We start from the raw sequence: 19,191 nt of genomic DNA, 5'->3' as shown, positions 1-19,191 counted from the left end.
CGTTTTATATGCTTCCTTTTTTTTTTGACTTTTCAGAGTTACAGTTTGGTTTATAGGACTCTAATGTTTAACACTAATGCACATTTTGGGGCGCCTGGGTGGCTCAGTGGGTTAAGCCGCTGCCTTCGGCTCAGGTCATCATCTCGGGGTCCTGGGATCGAGTCCTGCATCGGGCTCTCTGCTCAGCGGGGAGCCTGCTTCCCTCTCTCTCTCTCTCTCTGCCTGCCTCTCTATCTACTTGTGATCTCTCTCTGTCAAATAAATAAAATAATATCTTTAAAAAAAAAACACTAATGCACATTTCTTTGGGTATAAATGCATGTCTTTAGATGCATTGGAAGAGATCTGGAAAATAAGCTACTGAGATCACAGGGGTGGCAAAAGAGATGTCTAACCTTATGTGAAATAATTTAATTGGCTATGTATTTCACGAACAAAAAATGATTTTGTGAAAAGAATATTCTAGTTTATTGTATGACCTTTGCTGCTGGTTTTGCTTCCATGAGATGTGAAGTCTCTTTGTTCTTTGGTGGTGATAGCTGCAAGATTCGGCAACCTTTCACCCGTATCACTGAAATGCTGTGGCTCAGGAAGGGTCTGCTCAGTTTCACTTTGAGGACCATCCCACAAGATTTGTAGCGTCTGCTTATGGAATTGACTACAATTCTGCAGCTGATGGTTGAGTTTTGCTTATCATGGGGCTGGTGGGCACAAGGAGCAGACGGACAGCGTGCGTGCCAACCAGTGATCACCTCTGCCCTAGATACTCAGACTTTAAAATTCCACTGTATTTTAAATGAGTCAGGAGGCAGGGAGAGTAGGGTGGCACACAGCAGATAATTCAGCGCACAGGGCAAATTTTAAAATAAGAAGCCCATTCCATGTTACCAAAAACAAAATAAGAAAGATATGCAAGTGTTCTTAGCTCTTTCTTGATATTCCTACCTAATGGTCACTCAATTTAAATACGTAGTTGCTTACTTCGTCTAAGTAGTTTTGAGATATTCTTTTCTAGTAAGTCATTATTTTGTTATATGGTGACAGTGGCTGAATCACTTCTGTCAGTTAATATGCCATTAGCTGCACTGCTTCCCGGAGTGTTCTTTCTAAGATGAAGAGGGCGTGTCTTACACGGGAATATTCTTTTTAATCACTTCAAGGCTACCACCTCTACTCAACCATGTAGGTGACAGGGAGAGAGCTGAGACACAGGTCCTAAGTCCTGCTCATGAGGATGTGCTTTTGAACTTCTTTATCTCCAGATGCTACCAGTGACAGTGAACTTGAAGAGTCAGGGAAGGTGCTAGCAAGGTCTTTGAAGCCCTAAGGGCAGGAAAGTAGAGTGAGGTGCAATGGATAATTTAATGGAGAGAGCAAATATTTCTAGGCATCAACCGGAGCAAATGCTCTCAGGCCGGTTTGGAATGATGATTGCTAAGACCACCACAGGGTCCCGACCTTGGCTGTATTAATCTTTAGATTTCGGTCCCTGTTGTTAGAATGTTGACTCACCAAACATCATCTCATGCTCTCAGCACCATCATCATCATGAACACCATCCTCAGGATAATAGCTGCAATTTTATTGAGCACTTAGGAAGAGTTCATAAATAGTAGCTACTATAATTGTTGTTCTTCTGTTTCAGGCTCTGTGCTCGGGTCCTTTTATTAAGGTGCACAGATCCACAGTTTTCAGCCGATGGACCCGAGCTCATGGATGTGAAGTGGCCTGCTGGATGTCGTGGGGCTGCAGGTGGAGAGGCTGAGAACTGACCTCAGTTCCACAGAGCGCAGAGGCCACATGCTGGGGCGAGGTGCTCTGCTCTGTCCTTGCCCCATCGCCCACTCCCCACGTCCCATTATGATAGGCAGGGTAATGGAGGCCCAACGATGTCCATATCCAAATCCCCAGAATCTGTGACTATAATACGTTATGTGGCACAAGGGAATCAAAGTCGCAGACTGAAAGAAGTTGAGTTGAAGAGCTTGAGTTGAAGAGATTATCCTGAGTTCTTCGGGTGGATCTGATGGGATCACAAAGAAGAGAGAGGTAGGGAAGGGGTCAGAGTCAAGAAAGGGAGATGGGATGAAGAAGTGTGCAGGGTGATTCAATGTGAGAAGGACTCATCTGACCATGGCTAACTTTGAAGAAGGAGGGAGAAGCCACGAGCCAAGGAAGGCAAGTAGCCTCTAGAAACTGGGAAGAGCCAAGAAATGGATTCTCTCTGTGACAATTTATGTTATGTACCAATTTAAGTGGGCCACAATGTGCCCAGATTAAGTATTATTTCTGGGTGTGTCTGTGATGTGTCCAAAAGAGAGTAGCAGTAGGGCTGGTGGCCCAGGTGGGGTGATGCAACAGTCTCAGGCAGTGGTCTGGGCGTGGTGGCGCTGAGGCAGCAGAGGTAGGATTGATGGGCAAGAAGTCTGGTGTTGGGGGAAGGAGCACAAGAAGTCATCACACAACACACACATATAATGTTAAGCCCCACGGGCTCTCTGAAAAATGAGAAGAGGAAGGGAATTTTTAAACCTACAAAATTTGGGTGTATATTTTTGATGCAACTTCAGCAGTTCCATCGAATGCTCTGGTGGCAGGAAGATTCTATCGTTTTCTAAGAAGGAGCGAGACATGCTCAGATTTATTTATTAGAAGGGGCTCTCCAGAAGGTGGAGTAAAAGTTGCTTCAGAGAGGGAAGACGTGGTAGAAAATCACTTAGAAAATGTACGCAAAACCTCATGAGAAAAGTAAGCAAGAATTTACTGGAGGCAGTGATAGCTGATAAGGGAAGGGAATGGATTTTGAGACATTTTTGAAAGAGGATTAATAGGAATTGGTGACCTAGAGAATGCAGAGAGGAAGCTTTGGTATGACTGGAGACGCCATTCTCTGTCTGTGGGGAACATGGGAGAGATGGCAGGTTCCTGGGGAGGCCCTGTCTTTGCAGAGATGGTCAGCGGTGAGCAGGCAGGGACCGGCCAGCATCAGGCCATATCTGAGGGGACAAGAGCTGGCACTACAGACTCAGGCACTGAGCCTCTTCTCCCCTTTGCCTTAAAGGCTTAAGGACGCCGAGCGCACTTGAATGTTTTGGTGCACCTTTCACCAGGGGACCTTGAGACACTTGTAACAAGTTTGTGTCTTGGTTTTTTCCATCTTCAACCCTATAGTAATGTTCCTGGGTAGAGATTTATGAGCTAATGCTTGCAAAGTCCTTTGAGAACCTCGGCTGAAGGCTCAATAAAAATATCTTTATTAAGTATTGATGAATGCTTCCAGTACGCAGGCCAGCCTGAAGAGGGAGAAAGAAGGGGGAAAAGTTCTTTGAAAAGGTAACCTCTTCATACGATTGTTTTGGGCTGACTGGTGGGTAAGGAGATTGCAGGAAGGGAGAAAAGATGGGGGCGGGGATGAATTCCCACAGCAATGCCAGCAGGATGCTGTTTCCCCAGGTGTGGGCCGCAGGCAGCTGGTGATGAATGTCATGCAGAGGCATCCTCCAGGCTTGTGCGAGGGAAGCAGCTTCGATTCTTCTCTATCAGAATGATTTATGGTTTCTGCAAGTGCTTGCCTGTGTACTTCAAAGGGTTAAAGCAAAATTCGGGGAAGGTAAGACGATCAGGCTTTCAGCACACAGCTGGGGCTCACTCTGCTCTGACAGGGACAGAGGGCTGGGTGGTAATCGGAGCCCACAGCTAACTCTTTTAGGAGACAGAAATAGTCATCCTCAGGCTGCAGAAAGCAGCAGGTAATGGGGCGCCTTTTTGCTGAGCACTTTTTAAAATGAGGTTAGAAGTGGATCAATGAATCATTAGAGAATGTTACACACAGTGATGAAAGTGGGGGAGGGGCATAAGCCAAGGACTGGACCATTTACACCTCAAATTGTCTGAGCCTGTGTGTTGTATGGGCTTCATTTGTCTGTCATTAACTTGACCAGTTGCTAGGACTAAAGAGGGGCACCTCAGCCTTGTCATTTTCTTTGCTTTGCTTTTAGATATGTTGGTGTAGTAATCTTTGATCTTCATCTCCCATTCTGACCTCTCCGATTTTGTTCAAAAGCAGACTTGTCATAGGATGTTGGCATTAAAGAGCCTCCTAAAAGATCATCCTTTTCATTTTCTACAGAAGGAAACTGAGGCTCAGAGAGATAATAGGATGCTGAGTTGCCCAGCTAATTAGTGTCAGAGGCAAACTATTAGCAGACCATCCTCTCAAAGCAGTACCCATTTCTCACCTCCGGACAATGCTTCCCAATCTGCTGGACCACGAACTGGACACTGGTGGCCTATGTCACGTCCCCAGGTGGTTCACCGTCAGCAGGGGACTGACAACCACAAGCCCAAACTAAAACTCTAATGAGACATCTTAGGTGCTCAAAGAAAGTGCAGAGAAGACATCAGGAAATGGGGAATAAGGTCAGAAGGATTCAGGGAGCCATGAATCCTCTTGGTTGTGTTAGTCCAACCCATGGGAAGGAGTCATGTCGGCCCCACTCAGTCATCCCAGAAGGGAGAGCAGCCATGGCACCCAGCCAGGTAGGGGGGGCCCTGTTGTCTTTCCCAGAAGGCTATTCATGCATCCCTTTCATTTGTGGGTGTTTTCTGGGGAGCTATGTCTCTTTTCTATTGAAACTCGGGTGCAATTTGGTGGATGCCTTTGCAGTAATATAGTTCCGAGGCAGTCCCAAGACTGGGACACCAAATCCCCAATCCCCCATGCTTCTGTGACTCATCTTGTGGCCTGTGACACTGAATTTGAACCTTTTGTTGTTTTTTTTTTTCCATTTTATTTATTTTTTCAGCGTAACAGTATTCATTCTTTTTGCACAACACCCAGTGCTCCATGCAAAACGTGCCCTCCCCATTACCCACCACCTGTTCCCCCAATCTCCCACCCCTGACCCTTCAAAACCCTCAGGTTGTTTTTCAGAGTCCATAGTCTCTTATGGTTCGCCTCCCCTCCCCAATGTCCATAGCCCGCTCCCCCTCTCCCAATCCCACCTCCCCCCAGCAACCCCCAGTTTGTTTTGTGAGATTAAGAGTCATTTATGGTTTGTCTCCCTCCCAATCCCATCTTGTTTCATTTACTCTTCTCCTATCCCCCTACCCCCCCATGTTGCTTCTCCATGTCCTCATATCAGGGAGATCATATGATAGTTGTCTTTCTCCGATTGACTTATTTCACTAAGCATGATACGCTCTAGTTCCATCCACGTCGTCGCAAATGGCAAGATTTCATTTCTTTTGATGGCTGCATAGTATTCCATTGTGTATATATACCACATCTTCTTTATCCATTCATCTGTTGATGGACATCTAGGTTCTTTCCATAGTCTGGCTATTGTAGACATTGCTGCTATAAACATTCGGGTCGACATATCAGATAAAGGGCTAGTATCCAAAATCTATAAGGAACTTAGCAAACTCAACACCCAAAGAACAAACAATCCAATCAAGAAATGGGCAGAGGACATGAACAGACATTTCTGCAAAGAAGACATCCAGATGGCCAACAGACACATGAAAAAGTGCTCCACGTCACTCGGCATCAGGGAAATACAAATCAAAACCACAATGAGATATCACCTCACACCAGTCAGAATGGCTAAAATTAACAAGTCAGGAAATGACAGATGCTGGCGAGGATGTGGAGAAAGGGGAACCCTCCTCCACTGTTGGTGGGAATGCAAGCTGGTCCAACCACTCTGGAAAACAGCATGGAGGTTCCTCAAAATGTTGAAAATAGAACTACCCTATGACCCAGCAATTGCACTACTGGGTATCTACCCTAAAGATACAAACATAGTGATCCGAAGGGGCACGTGAACCTTTTGTTTTTAAGTGACAAAAATGTTATTTGTGAGACTTGTTTCTTTTTTCCTTCATTTCTGCCACTCACCAGGATGGCAGAAACTGGTTGGCCCTTTTTATTATTTTAATGAATTAGTTAATTGCCATTACCTATCCAGAGTATAGCCATCCAGCAACAATGTACAATCCTTAAATTTAACCCGGATTTCAACCTCTGGATTGCCAAAAGCAGCTAGAATTTGGGGGATAGAATCCCCGGCCATGTTGACAATGGCTTTAGAGGAACAATGCACACCTGAGCAATCGTGTTTCTTGGTCCTAAACTTGCACTAATTACACTTCCACGGGTTTGGGAGTGGGCCACTCAGAAGGGTGAGAGATAAGCCTCTGAGATGTTCTTATCAGGTTGAATTGGTGTCACTGAACAGTCCCAGAATCTGATGGTGTGATAGAACAAAACATCAGCACTCATCTGCTTCTTCCTGTCACCACAGCTAGCTAGAACCCTGGAGCCCCAGTCCTATGTAAACCCAGCCGGGTTCCTGGATCCCTGTGGTGACACTAACCTACTCCTGATATTCTTAACAGCCCGTGGCCCTGATGCTCCCCATGGAACTGGAGCCTTGCAGTGGGCACCAACACGGATGCCTGTCAGATTCGCCCTTTTCTAGTAGCTTCTGTCCATTCTAACAATTTCAGAAGTAACAGCTAAGATGAGGAAAAATACTATGTCTGGGTGAAGTCATTCAATTTCCTAGAAGAACTGTAGTGGGCGGTAGAGTTTCTATTTAGTTAGTCTCAATCATTTCCCCTCATTTGGTCACTTGCCCTGATCAATCAGGCTGTTGCTCTCTCTGGATGTAGTCTTCAGGTGACACTTCTAGCAGATCCCTCCTGGAACCATGCATTTTCACCTTGATCAATCTCACCACCTTGAGTCTCTGTCCTATTTCTCTCCCATCTTGTAAGCTTCCTCCCTCTCTGTTTTTTTTTGGGATAGATCTAGCAGGCTCTGTATGGCTCTGGTGTTGAGTCTCTGATCCCTGGATTATGGGTAGGATGGTATGGCCCTGAGGTCATGGATTGTTCTTGCACCTTCTTTATTTCCCGATGCTGCTAGTGGTAGCAGTTACCTTGGCAGGTTAGCTCTGTGGTACTATTTTTAGGATGACTCCTTCAGACCGAGCTTGTAGCAGCTTTTAAAGCTTCTAATTCCCATTAAATCCTGTTCTGTAAACTGAGACTAAACCTGATGTATAAAAATGAATGTTTTTGGGGGCGCCTGGGTGGCTCGGTGGGTTAAGCCGCTGCCTTCGGCTCAGGTCATGATCTCAGGGTCCTGGGATCGAGTCCCGCATCGGGCTCTCTGCTCGGCAGTGAGCCTGCTTCCCTCTCTCTCTCTGCCTGCCTCTGTCTACTTGTGATCTCTCTCTGTCAAATAAATAAATTAAAAAAAAATGAATGTTTTTTTAAATGCTCATCCACTTAATTTGGAAGTGTCTAGAAGCTATTTTTTTGACTGCTAGTTTTGTCCAATATATGTTGTTTTATTGTCTTAAAAGTTGTCATGATTCACCTGTCAGATGGTCCCTGCATCTCTTCTACTCAGAGACATTTCTCACTCCCATTGAAGGGAGTATCCTCTGTGAAGTGCCAGGTCATTTCCAGGTAAGCCCTTCTATCCTCTAATCTCATCTTTCTCTTTGGCTTTTGAAATCAAGAAAAAGTGCCCAGAAGTACATGAAGTAGAACCCAGGTAATTTCCCAGAAATCCTAGTCTTCAGGCATGGAAATTATTTTTCTAGCAGAGATGACCTTGGCTTTTCTGGCCAAACCCAATTTATCACACTCTGAGACTGAGGCCATCTGCACATGGAAGTAACCATGACCCTCAGGAGAGAGGTATCTCCCAGTGTCCCCTCACCAGTGATCACAATTGCCGCAGGATTGGCATCCACATCCCCATTCTGAGAACACTTCATGCTGATGAGAATACTGTTCTGCTTCTGTTCTCCCAAGCTTCTTCTCAACCCTGGCCACTGTGGTTTCCTCACTCAGGAGAAGCTACCTAGAGATCTCACTTATGTGTCCTTTCTCATTCATCCACTCTTTTGACCTTTAGCATGGGCAAACAGAAGAGCCCTCTCATTCTGACTCATATCCGAAATCTTTCTCATCATCCAGGCCACCACCAAGGGCAGACTCTTCAGAAGAGTCCCCTTGTCCCGGTGACCCAGCTCTCAAAACTTTCATCTTCCTGGCTGACTCTGGGTAACCTCCGCAGCAGGCTCCCCTTGTTCTGGTCCCCTTATCTTTCAGCCTTTTCCTTATCAAGTGATAGCTTCTTGTGTTCTACAAATAGGAACATCTCCCCTCTACCCTACGATCGGGTGTTTTGAAGGATGTGAAAGAGTTCCCCCACTTCCCAACTTGGAAATGTATAGATCAAATGTAAACTGACCTGGATTTAACACCCTTGTCAGAAATTTCATTCTCTGGCATCGTGCCAGGCTCCAGTGGGTCCCCATAGAAACAGGTTCAAAAACCTTGTTCACTCTATTGTGTTGATTAAAGGCCCAACCCCTAGGGTTATGGTCAAGTGGACACAACGGGCTGTCGGCGTTGTTCCAGGTTCAGGTCCGTTCATATGAGGCACCAGGACAGAGAGTGTTTTCCTTTTCCAACGTATAATTCTTCCCAAACAGCAGTGCTAATGTGTAAAACAGGTGAGACAATGTGGATATGTGCCTTTGTGATTTATTGCTGTGCTAACAGCCAGAGTCAGGAGAAAATTTAATAAGTCAGCAATACCCTGAAACCCTCTCCACAAGGTCTAACTGACCTGTACAGTTTCTCCCAGAATATACTAACTTCATTCCTCTTATTTCTTCAGGCAACCCTTAACATCTTTCTCTCCTTCTAGCCAATGATCTTCCAAAAGGGAGCTACCACATTTCAGGAGTGCTGGAAGAAATTTTAACATTTATATTTGTTTTTTAGCTGATTGTTTTAAATTTTCTTTTGTAAGCTTTTGTGTGGTATAGAAAGGTAAGAGCATAGCAGTATGTGCATAATGATTAGAAGGAAATATACACCAGCTGGGATGTGTGAGCTCAATTTTTTAAAGTGATGGTAATGTGTGGCTAAAAGTTGAAAAACCGCTGCTTTAACCAATCAACTCAACATGTAATAGTTTCTAAATTTTTGGAGTACCATAATTTTTTTAATTTTAAAAATTGATTAAAAAATAATGAACAATGAAGTTATTATGAATTCAGTTATGCTTTAAAGTTATGATGTATTTTATCACAGTGGCCTATACACATTTGAAAAATAATAGTGCATATCTGTGTGTGAAATATATACTTACAAAGTATTATTATATCTGTAAATCCTTTGCAATTACCTTATGAATTCCCGGGGTTGTGTAGCAATGGTTAAGAAGTACTAATCATCAGAAAGGACGAATACCCAACTTTTGTATCAACATGGACAGGACTGGAAGAGATTATGCTGAGTGAAACAAGTTGAGCAGAGAGAGTCAATTATCATATGGTTTCACTTACTTGTGGAACGTAAGAAACAACACGGAGGACATTGGGAGATGGAAAGAAGTGAGTTGGGGGAAATTGGAGGGGGACACAAACCATGAGAGACTGTGAACTCTGAGGAAAAACTGAGGCTTTTGGAGGGAAGGCAGGGTGAAGCGTTGGGTGAGCCTGGTGGTGGATGTCATGGAGGACACATATTGCATGGAGCACTGGGTGTAATGCATAAACAATGAACCTTGGAACACTGAAAAAAATTAAATTAAAAAAAAAAGAAGTACTAACCTAATGGGCTTTTCATGTGCGTTATTAGGTCTTAGGTTCCCAGCCTGAAATATATCTGGCAGTTTATTTGTCTAAAAAGAGGTAGAGTCATTTTCTAAAATGAAGGGGTGAGAACTGATAGGTCTGGATCCCATTAGAGAACAATTACACCTTTTACAAAGTTCTCTTTAGCAAACCACTCATTAACTAGGGGGTATTTCTGTGGCTCAAGAACTACTCCTCCATTAGAAAGTGAAGAGTGCACTGTGACTGGTTAGGTATAGGGCAATAAGGATTTGTAGGAAGAGAGAAGTGTTTTTTAAATACCATACACCGAAAGTATCACACACATTAACTTTGTGCTGCTTTTCTTTTACAAATTATGGCACTGATCTTTATATGTTAACCTTTATGTTGAAGACATGTGACATTTATAATTAGGGTCATGTCCTGCCTCTTTATTAAATGATGTTAAGGAAACTATGTCATCACCAGAGTTCCCTTGGGCAACAATCAAATAGAATAAGGTTGACAACCAAAGGCTGTCATTTCATTTCTTTATTCAAGGTGAGGAATCGGAATGAAGACAAAGATGAATCATTAGGTCTTTCCGATTGTGGAAGATTTGAAAGTCATCACCTCTGTGGCTTACCACTAGAAATATTTATATTTTAATTTTCTTATCATCTCAACCTTTCCTTAAGCGAATGGGTTACATTTTTGTAACACGGTATACACAGTATATATGGTACTTAGATTTGAAGCATTCTTTGTGGCCCAAGCAAGTCACTTAAATTTCTTTGTCACTTTCTTCTTCAGAGTTTAATTTAAGATACTTTCAAAAGAAAATGTTTACTGTAAATGAGTCACCCTTTGCTGAAATCATTTTGGCAAATGTACTTACAGTCCAGAAATACAACCCCTACAGAAATATATTCACTGTAATTGTTTCATGTCCCCTGAGCTCCCATAAGTGCCCATCTGGCTCTCATGCCCTGGGTGAGGGCACTGAGGGAAACATAGCTCATCTCCACCAGACAGTATTCAAGGGTTCTATTTCGTCTGCCTGGAAATCCCTCCCACTCCTGTCTTATCACCAGCTAAAATCTACTCACTCTAAAGCTTCTGCTAAAATGGCACTTCCGTGGAGAAGACTTCCAATCTCTCATTGAAATTAGGCTCTTCTTATCACCTCACATAGGTCAGAATGGCTAAAATTAACAAGTCAGGAAACAACAGATATTGGCAAGGATGAGGAGAAAGGGGAGCCCCCTTACTACAATTGGTGGGAATGTAAAGTGGTGCAGCCACTCTGGAAAACAGTGTGGAGGTTCCTCAAAAAATTGAAAGTAGAACTACCATAGACTCAGCAATTACACTAGTAGGTATTTGTCCAAAAGATACAAACACAGTGTTTCAAAGGGATGCATGTACCCCAATGTTTATAGCAGCAATGTCCACAATAGCCAAACTATGGAAAGAGGACAGATGTCCATTGACAGATGAATGGATAAAGGAGATGTGATATACATGCATACAATTTTATTCAGCCATCAAAAAGAATGAAGTCTTGCCATTTGCAATGGCATGGATGGAACTAGAGGGTATTATGTTAAGTGAAATAAGCCAGTCAGAGAAAGACAAATCCTATATGATTTCACTCATATGTGGAATTTAAGAAACAAAACAGATGAACATAGGGGAATGGAAGGAAAAATAAAATAGGATGAAAACAGAGAGGGAGGCAAACCATAATCCACCCTTAACTCTAGAAATCAAATTGGGGGTTGCTAGAGGGGAGGTGGGTGGGGGATGGGGTAACTGGTGATGGGCATTAAGAAAGGCACTTGATGAAATGAGCACTGCGTGTTGTATGCAACTGATGAATCACTAAATTCTACCCCTGAAACGAATAATACAGTGTATGTTAACTAAATTGAATTTAAATAAAAAATTAAAAGTAAATAAATTGGGATCACCTGTTATAATCTCTCATTGTACATTATCTGTTCCATTAGTGTTTCAATTTGTTATAATTTCTTACATCTTAAAGCAATTTATAATACTATGGCTATTTGTATTGTTATTTGTTTCATGGAAGGTACGCAAAGACAATGTTTGTGTCTATTATAATATCCACATCTGTATCCCAGAATGATATGTGGCTAATAAGAAGGAGCTCAAGATATATTCATTGATGAATAGATTTTTTTCCTGCATAATCCTAATAATGTACATCAGGATTGAAATAGAGTCATCTTTTGGAGCCTTATTATAAAGTTATCATTGTTATTCTCAAAGAGAAACTAAAAAGCTCAATTACTTCAAGGTATTAGGGTTGCTGAAATATCTCTTTCAGGAGCAAAGTAATTTAGTAAATGATGGTCTGGTTTGCTAAAGAGGCTGAATCAACCGTTAACTTTCAGGGTGGCTGCTTCTTAAAATTCTCACTAAAAGGAGAATATATATGAAGGGTGATTGAACTACACATCACTGACTTGGGAAAGAAAACATTTTAATATTGGACACCTTTAAGATTAGAAGTTAAACCACAGTGAAAATCAAGGTTCAAATGGTCACAGTATACCAGTAGTCTTTCCCCATGATTCTATTAAGAAATAAAAGGAATTCAAAAGTTATTCTCAATATTTTAGAACACCCAAGAAGTATCACACATTTATATTCAGTGAGATTGCACAGGATAACTAAAATGTCCTATTCCTTTGATTTTGATTGGAATTAGATTAATCAAACATGATTACTCATGCTGATCAGTTACTTTTTTTGGCTATGAGCAAATGTTACATAAAATTAATCAAAATAGAAATCTATTTATTACTTTATAAATGTAGTTTGTCTGCTAGACAGTGTCTTTCAAATACATAAAGGCTAGTGGGAAAATATTATAAAAGGAATCCCTGATGGCAAAGAATTTAGGAACATCATAATCAATGTCACGAGGAGAGGGATAGATGTCTAACTTTGCCAAATAACATGACAATTTTCTTACTGGAGAGCAGCATAAATTAAGAAATAAATTATGAAAATCAGCACTTACAGTTGGCCTATTAAAAAGCCTTAATTACTCACAGTTCCTGGGGTGGTCCTAAGGGTATGACATATGTTCCATAGAAATATAAATTAAGAACTTCCTGGCAGCCTAGGAAATTAATTATTTTCCCTAATTTCCAGCAAATGCTTTTGCTCTCTGCTTTACAGAAAAATTAAGCATCATCAGACAGGAACTTCCTTAGCTTTCCTGTACCATATCTGCAAACTGGCTTGCTTCTACCCAGAGGGGATGACGTATCCCTCTATTGTCTAAGGCTGTCATGTCTGTGCCCTGGACCCATTCCCCAACCATCTTAGGACCACTCTATTGAAGGACTACCCTTCTCATTTCTGGATCTTCCATCCATTCTCTCTCTAGCTCTCCAGTATTCTGGCTTTCTTCCATTAGCACCTAAATATAGTTAAGGGTCTCAACTCTTAAAAAATAAACACAAAAGCCTATGACCACACAATATCTTCTAGGTACTGTTCTTTCTTTCTTTTCTGCTACTGAAAGAGTTCTCTCTACTCCCCTTCTTCACCATTGTGCTATTCACTACACCTGGTGTAGTGGATTCAACACCCATTCTTCCACAGGAACCATTTGTGCCAAAGTCACCAACAGTGTTCTTGTTAGAAAAATCTTGGTCCTTATCTTACTTGGATTCTAGGAAGACTCTGATAATATTAATGGGTCCTTTCTTCATTCAGTCATTCAACAAGTACTGAAAACTAACATAGTGACAAGGACTGTTTTATGTGCTAGGGTAACAGTGTTAGAGAAACCAAGTCTTTTCCCCCAGTTTTATTGGGATGCAATTCACATATAACATTATGTAAATTTAAGGTGTATAATGTGATGATTGGATACACATATGTATTGCTAAATGATTACCAGAATGTGTGTAGTGAGAATACCAAAGATTTACTCTCTTTGCTAAGAGAGTCTATACTATGGTACTGTTAACTGTAATCACCAAGCTGAATCTTAGATCCCCGGAACTTATAACGAGAAGCTTGTGTCCTTTGACCAACATCTCCCTAGTTCTCCCACCCCTCCACAGGCCCTAGCAACCACCATTCTACTGCTTAATTCTAGGAGTTTGGCTTTTTTGTATATGAGAAATATTTTTTTTTCTTTTGCTGTTTTTAAATTCTCTTTGCCTTTAGTTTTTTAAATTATGATGTGTCCTGGAGAACATCCTTTTCAGTTGAAATTTTTGAAGACCTTTGAACTTTATGACGTTGAAAGCCCAAATCTCTCCCAAATCTGGGAAGTTCTCTGCCATTATTTCTTTCAATAAGCTTTTTGCCCCTCTCTCCCTGTCTTCTCCTTCTGGGTCTACAATACTGCCTAGACTATTTCTGTATCCTGCAGTTCACACAGGCTGCTTCACTCTTGAAATTTTTCAATTTTACATAAGTGCTTAAATTTATTGCCACAATGTTATTCATAATATGGGTAGGTATTACTAATGCTGGTCTATGTTTCTTGTTTCCTTCTTCTCAGGAAGCACTCAGGGAGATTACATTTTCCCACTCCCTTTGTGTCAGGCCCAGCCATCTGACTTGGTTTGTCCAGTGCAATATGACAGGAAGTCATGGGTGTCATCTCCAACTGCTAGGGTATAGTTAATAGTGGGGGTTATCATGAAAGCAAATGTCAGAAGATCAAAGCACCCTAGAATGATGAGCCTCCTCCAGAAGGACATTGGGAGAGTCACCTGGATATATGAAGGACACTTTTGTGAGCATAAATCAGCTTTTATTTTATTAAGCCACTGAAATCTTTTTTTTTTTTTAAAGATTTTATTTATTTATTTGACAGAGAGAGATCAAAAGTAGGCAGGCAGGCAGAGAGAGTGAGAGGGAAGCAGGCTCCCTGCCAAGCAGAGAGCCCGATGCGGGACTCAATCCCAGGACCCTGAGATCATGACCTGAGCTGAAGGCAGCGGCTTAAACCACTGAGCCACCCGGGCGCCCCTAAGCCACTGAAATCTTTATCTTGATTTTTACTGTAACACAGACTAGTCTGGCTTCATAATAAAATATTGTGTACTTTTACATTGACTTTATTTACATTTCAATAGAGGTTTCTTCCTCTTTTTTTAACATGTTTTTACAAATTTACTAATCCTTTCATTATTAGTCTTTCCTAAGAATCGGCTTTTACATTGTTAGTTATGTCTAAATATCCTTTTTCATTTTTTTCTAGCCCAATCTCTATCTTTTCCTTTCTTCTCCTTTATATTTACTCTGTTGTCTTTTCTAGTTTATAGAGTTGAATATTTAGCTTGCTGACATTTAATCTTCCTCGTCTTTTATGATATATGTCTTTAAAGTTATAAATTTCCTTTAAGCACTACTTAACTATATCCTATCAGTTCTTAAAATTTCTCTTTATGGGCACCTGTGTGGCTCAGTGGGTTAAAGCCTCTGCCTTCGGCTCAAGTTATGATCCCAGGGTCCTGAGATCAAGCTCCATATCGGGCTCTCCACTCAGTGGGGAGCGTGCTTCCCTCTCTTTCTCTTTGCCTGCCTCTCTGCCTACTTGTGATCTCTCTCTGTGTGTCAAATAAATAAATAAAATCCATCAGAAAGGGTTAATAACCAACTTTTGTATCAACACGGATGGGTCTGGAAGAGAGTATGCTGAGTGAAATAAGTCAAGCAGAGAGAGTCAATTATCATATGGTTTCACTTATTTGTGGAGCATAAGAAATAACATGGAGGACATGGGGAGATGGAGAGGAGAAGGGAGTTGAGGGAAATTGGAGCGGGAAATGAACCACGAGAGACTATGGACTCTGAAAAACAATCTGAAGGTTTTGAAGGGACGCGGGGTGGGAAGTTGGGTGAGCCTGGTGGTGGGTGTTATGGAGGGCATGTATTGCATGGAGCACTGGGTGTGGTGCATAAACAATGAATTCTGGTACACGGAAAAGAAATTTTAAAAAATAAAAAAAAATTTTTAAATCTTTAAAAAACTCTTTAGAAATTATTTTTAAGAAATTCATAATTTCCACATGATTGACTCTTTTTTGTTGTTGTTTTATTTTATCGGGTTAGACCGTTTCTTTCTTTCTTATTGATCTATTTATTTGTTTTTATTTCTTTTCGGTGTTCCAGAATTCATTGTTTATGCACCACACCCAGTGCTCCATGCATAGTTGCCCTCCATCATCTTTTGCTGCTGATATTAAATCTATTGTCATTATGGTCAAGGATACAATTTATAGACTATCACCTCTTTGGACCTTAGTGGTCTAAGAATTGGCCTTTTCCTAACTGTTCTGTGGGTCATCAAGAAGCATATTCATTCTCCATGTACTAGTTTAGGATCTTATCGGCAGCTATTAGATCACATTTGGAACTCACATTGTTCATATCTCCTGTGTTTTTATGAAATTTCTTTTCTTAGAAATTTTTAATTTCTAAGATATATGTGTTTAAATCTCCACATGACTATAGATTTATCAATTTTGTCTCTTTGTTTTGTGCATCCATGTTCATGATAACTGTATATTTTGGTGAATTGTTGCTTTTATTATTGGTGGTGTCTTTAACTCTAGAAATCATTTTGCCTTTACTGGATCTTTTTCTGATGGCGGTATTCATAACTCCTTTGGGTATTTCCCTGATCTATCATTTCACATAGCTTTATTATATACTTTTATCTCTTATTTTTCCTTAAGGTTGACTCTTACAATGAAGTACAGAGCTGGATATTAAAAATATCTTCTGATAAGAATACTCCCTTTCCTATGGGATCGCCATAATGAAATTCTTCAAACAAAAGTAGTACATCAGTGCCCCTTTATCCACCGGGGATATGCTCCAAGATCTCCAGCAGATGCCTGAAACCACAGATACTACTGAACCCTATATGCTCTGTGTTTTTCCCTCTATATACATACCTATCATCATTTTATTTATAAATTAGGCACACCCAGAGAATACAACATAACCAATAATAAAATAGAACAATAATAACATAGTGAAATATAAGTGATATGAATGTGGTCTCTCTCTCAGTGTATCTTACTGTACTGCACTCACCCTTCTTGTGATTATGTGAGATGGCAAATGCCCATCATGTGGCAAACAGTGAATATGATTCTTAGTGATGAAACAATAGGAAGATTCCCACTAAAATGAGGAATAGAGGAGGATGTCCACTGTCATCCTTGCCATTCAGCTTTATGTGGGAGGATGTCAGCTACACTTTAGTCAACCAATACTATAATGTATTAAGTAAAAATGTATAAAACTGTAAAGTATAATATATAAAGTAAAAATGAAAAGAAATTCCCAATATAGGAGAGTCTAGTTAGCATGTTAATGCCAGGAAAAAACAGAAACTGTGTAATGTTTGAAAAGAGAAGACAAAATTGACGTTTGTTATTTTTTTTTCTGATACGATTGTGCACATAGAAAACTCAAGGGAATTTGCAAACTTTTAAAACTAATGAAAGATTTCATGAAAGTCAGTTGATAGGTGAACCACGTAAAATTTAATAGCCCTATATGCTAACAATAAACAATAAGAAAAGGTAATAAGAAGTAAGTTACACAAAAATCAGAATAAATTTAACACCAGATGTACGAACTGTTTGGGGACAAAATTACAGGATATTACCAAAAGATGTAAAAGTAGACCTAAGGAGGGGTGCCTAGCTGGCTCAGTCAGTAGAGTATGTTACTCTTAATCTTAAGGTTCTGAGTTCAAGCCCCACACTGGGTGCAGGATGACTTATAAATAAAATCTTTTTATTCTTTTTATTTTTTTCATCTTTTAAAAAAAAATTTATTTTTTCAGTGTTCCAAGATTCATTGTTTATGCACCACACCCATGCTCCATGCAATATGTGCCCTCCTTAATGCCTGCCACCAGAAAAAAATGTAGGCCTAAGTAAGTAGAAAAATTCACTTAGTTCATAAAGAGATGAGATATTATACAGATAATTCAACTTATATGACAAATTAAATGTGATTCTAATAAAAACTCCAAATAGGTTTTCCATGGACTTGAACAAATATTCATACAAACTAAAAGTCCAGTGATAGCCAAGATAGTTCTTTAAAAGAAAAACAAAACTCCTCTTACCAACTATCAAACATGTATTAACATATAAAATACATATATTATATGTTATGTATTATATGACATACGTTTATCTATATAAACAAATGTGTGTGTAGTAATTAAGACAATATATCATTATGTAGCCATAGGTACACAAATGATTAGAACACAAGACTGAGCCCACAAATAGACCCAAACGTACCTAGATAATTGGTACTTAAGAGAGAGGATAATGCAAATAAAAGGGGAAATAATGGCCTATTCAATAAATGGTGCTAGTACAATTCTAGTACTATGTAGGGAAATAAAATGCAATCAAGACCTGCCTCATATTATACAGAAAAATAAACTTCAGATATATTGAAGATTAAAATCTCACATAAAGAGGATTAAAACTTATCTTTGAAGAATAAGTAGGAGTAGGGAAGGATTTCTTACACAACTCAGACCACAAAACAAAATAATTAAAAAAGGAAAAAATAACAAGGAATTTAGTAATAATCGATAAAATAAAGAATTGAAAAAATTTGTCAGAACCAAAACTTTTTAAAAAGTAAATGACAAGAGGAACAATGAGCAAAATTAAAAGAGAAGCAGCACACCGAAATGAGCACATTGGCCAAATATACAACAATCAGTATGGAGGGTGTAGAAAGAATGCCCACAGCTCCACGAGAAAAGATGGGCACTACTAAAGGACAATTTTCCAAAAAGGAAAGCTTATAACCACTGAAGATATGAAAAAGTATCACTTTTATTTTGTAAAATAAAAGTGAAAAATAAAGTGACAATAACAATTTTAAAAATCTAATTATCCCAAGTGTTGGTGAGCATATAGAAAAAGGGGTCATTAAAGTTGCTTTGGAAACTAATTTGGCATTATCTGGAAAATCTGAAAATATGTACACTTTATGTTTTAGCAATTTTCATTCCTAAGTATAGCCAAAGGGAAATTCTTAAACTCAGGGAGACAGACGGCAATGGTTGCCATAAAATCAGTTGCAGTAACAAAGAATTGAAATCAACCAGATATTCATCAATATGGAAATAAATAATATATTGTAATACATGCATATGATAGATATAATTTGATTTTTGATTTAGACATCATATAAATACGTTTGTATTAGAATTATGATACATCTGTATGGCACTTAAAATAAACTTATTTGTCTCAAAACAATAAGATCTTGAAATGAGAGGAATAGAACAGATTTTTGAGTTATGGACTATATTTTTTTACCAGATGTTAACTGTAGTTTTTGAATATATAAATGATACTATAGGGGGTTTTTTGGGATACAAAAATGTGCTTTAGAAATTTAAATGCATGGACTGGGAAAACATTTACCAAATTTGTGATCTGGCTAATTCTGGAGGGACAAAAGTCATTAAGAGAATAGGCTTTAACTCTATTGTAACATTTTG

The sequence above is a fragment of the Meles meles genome, chromosome 14 (assembly GCF_922984935.1).
Source record: "Meles meles chromosome 14, mMelMel3.1 paternal haplotype, whole genome shotgun sequence".
Classification (NCBI taxonomy): domain Eukaryota; kingdom Metazoa; phylum Chordata; class Mammalia; order Carnivora; family Mustelidae; genus Meles; species Meles meles.
This window is presented reverse-complemented; position numbering follows the sequence as displayed.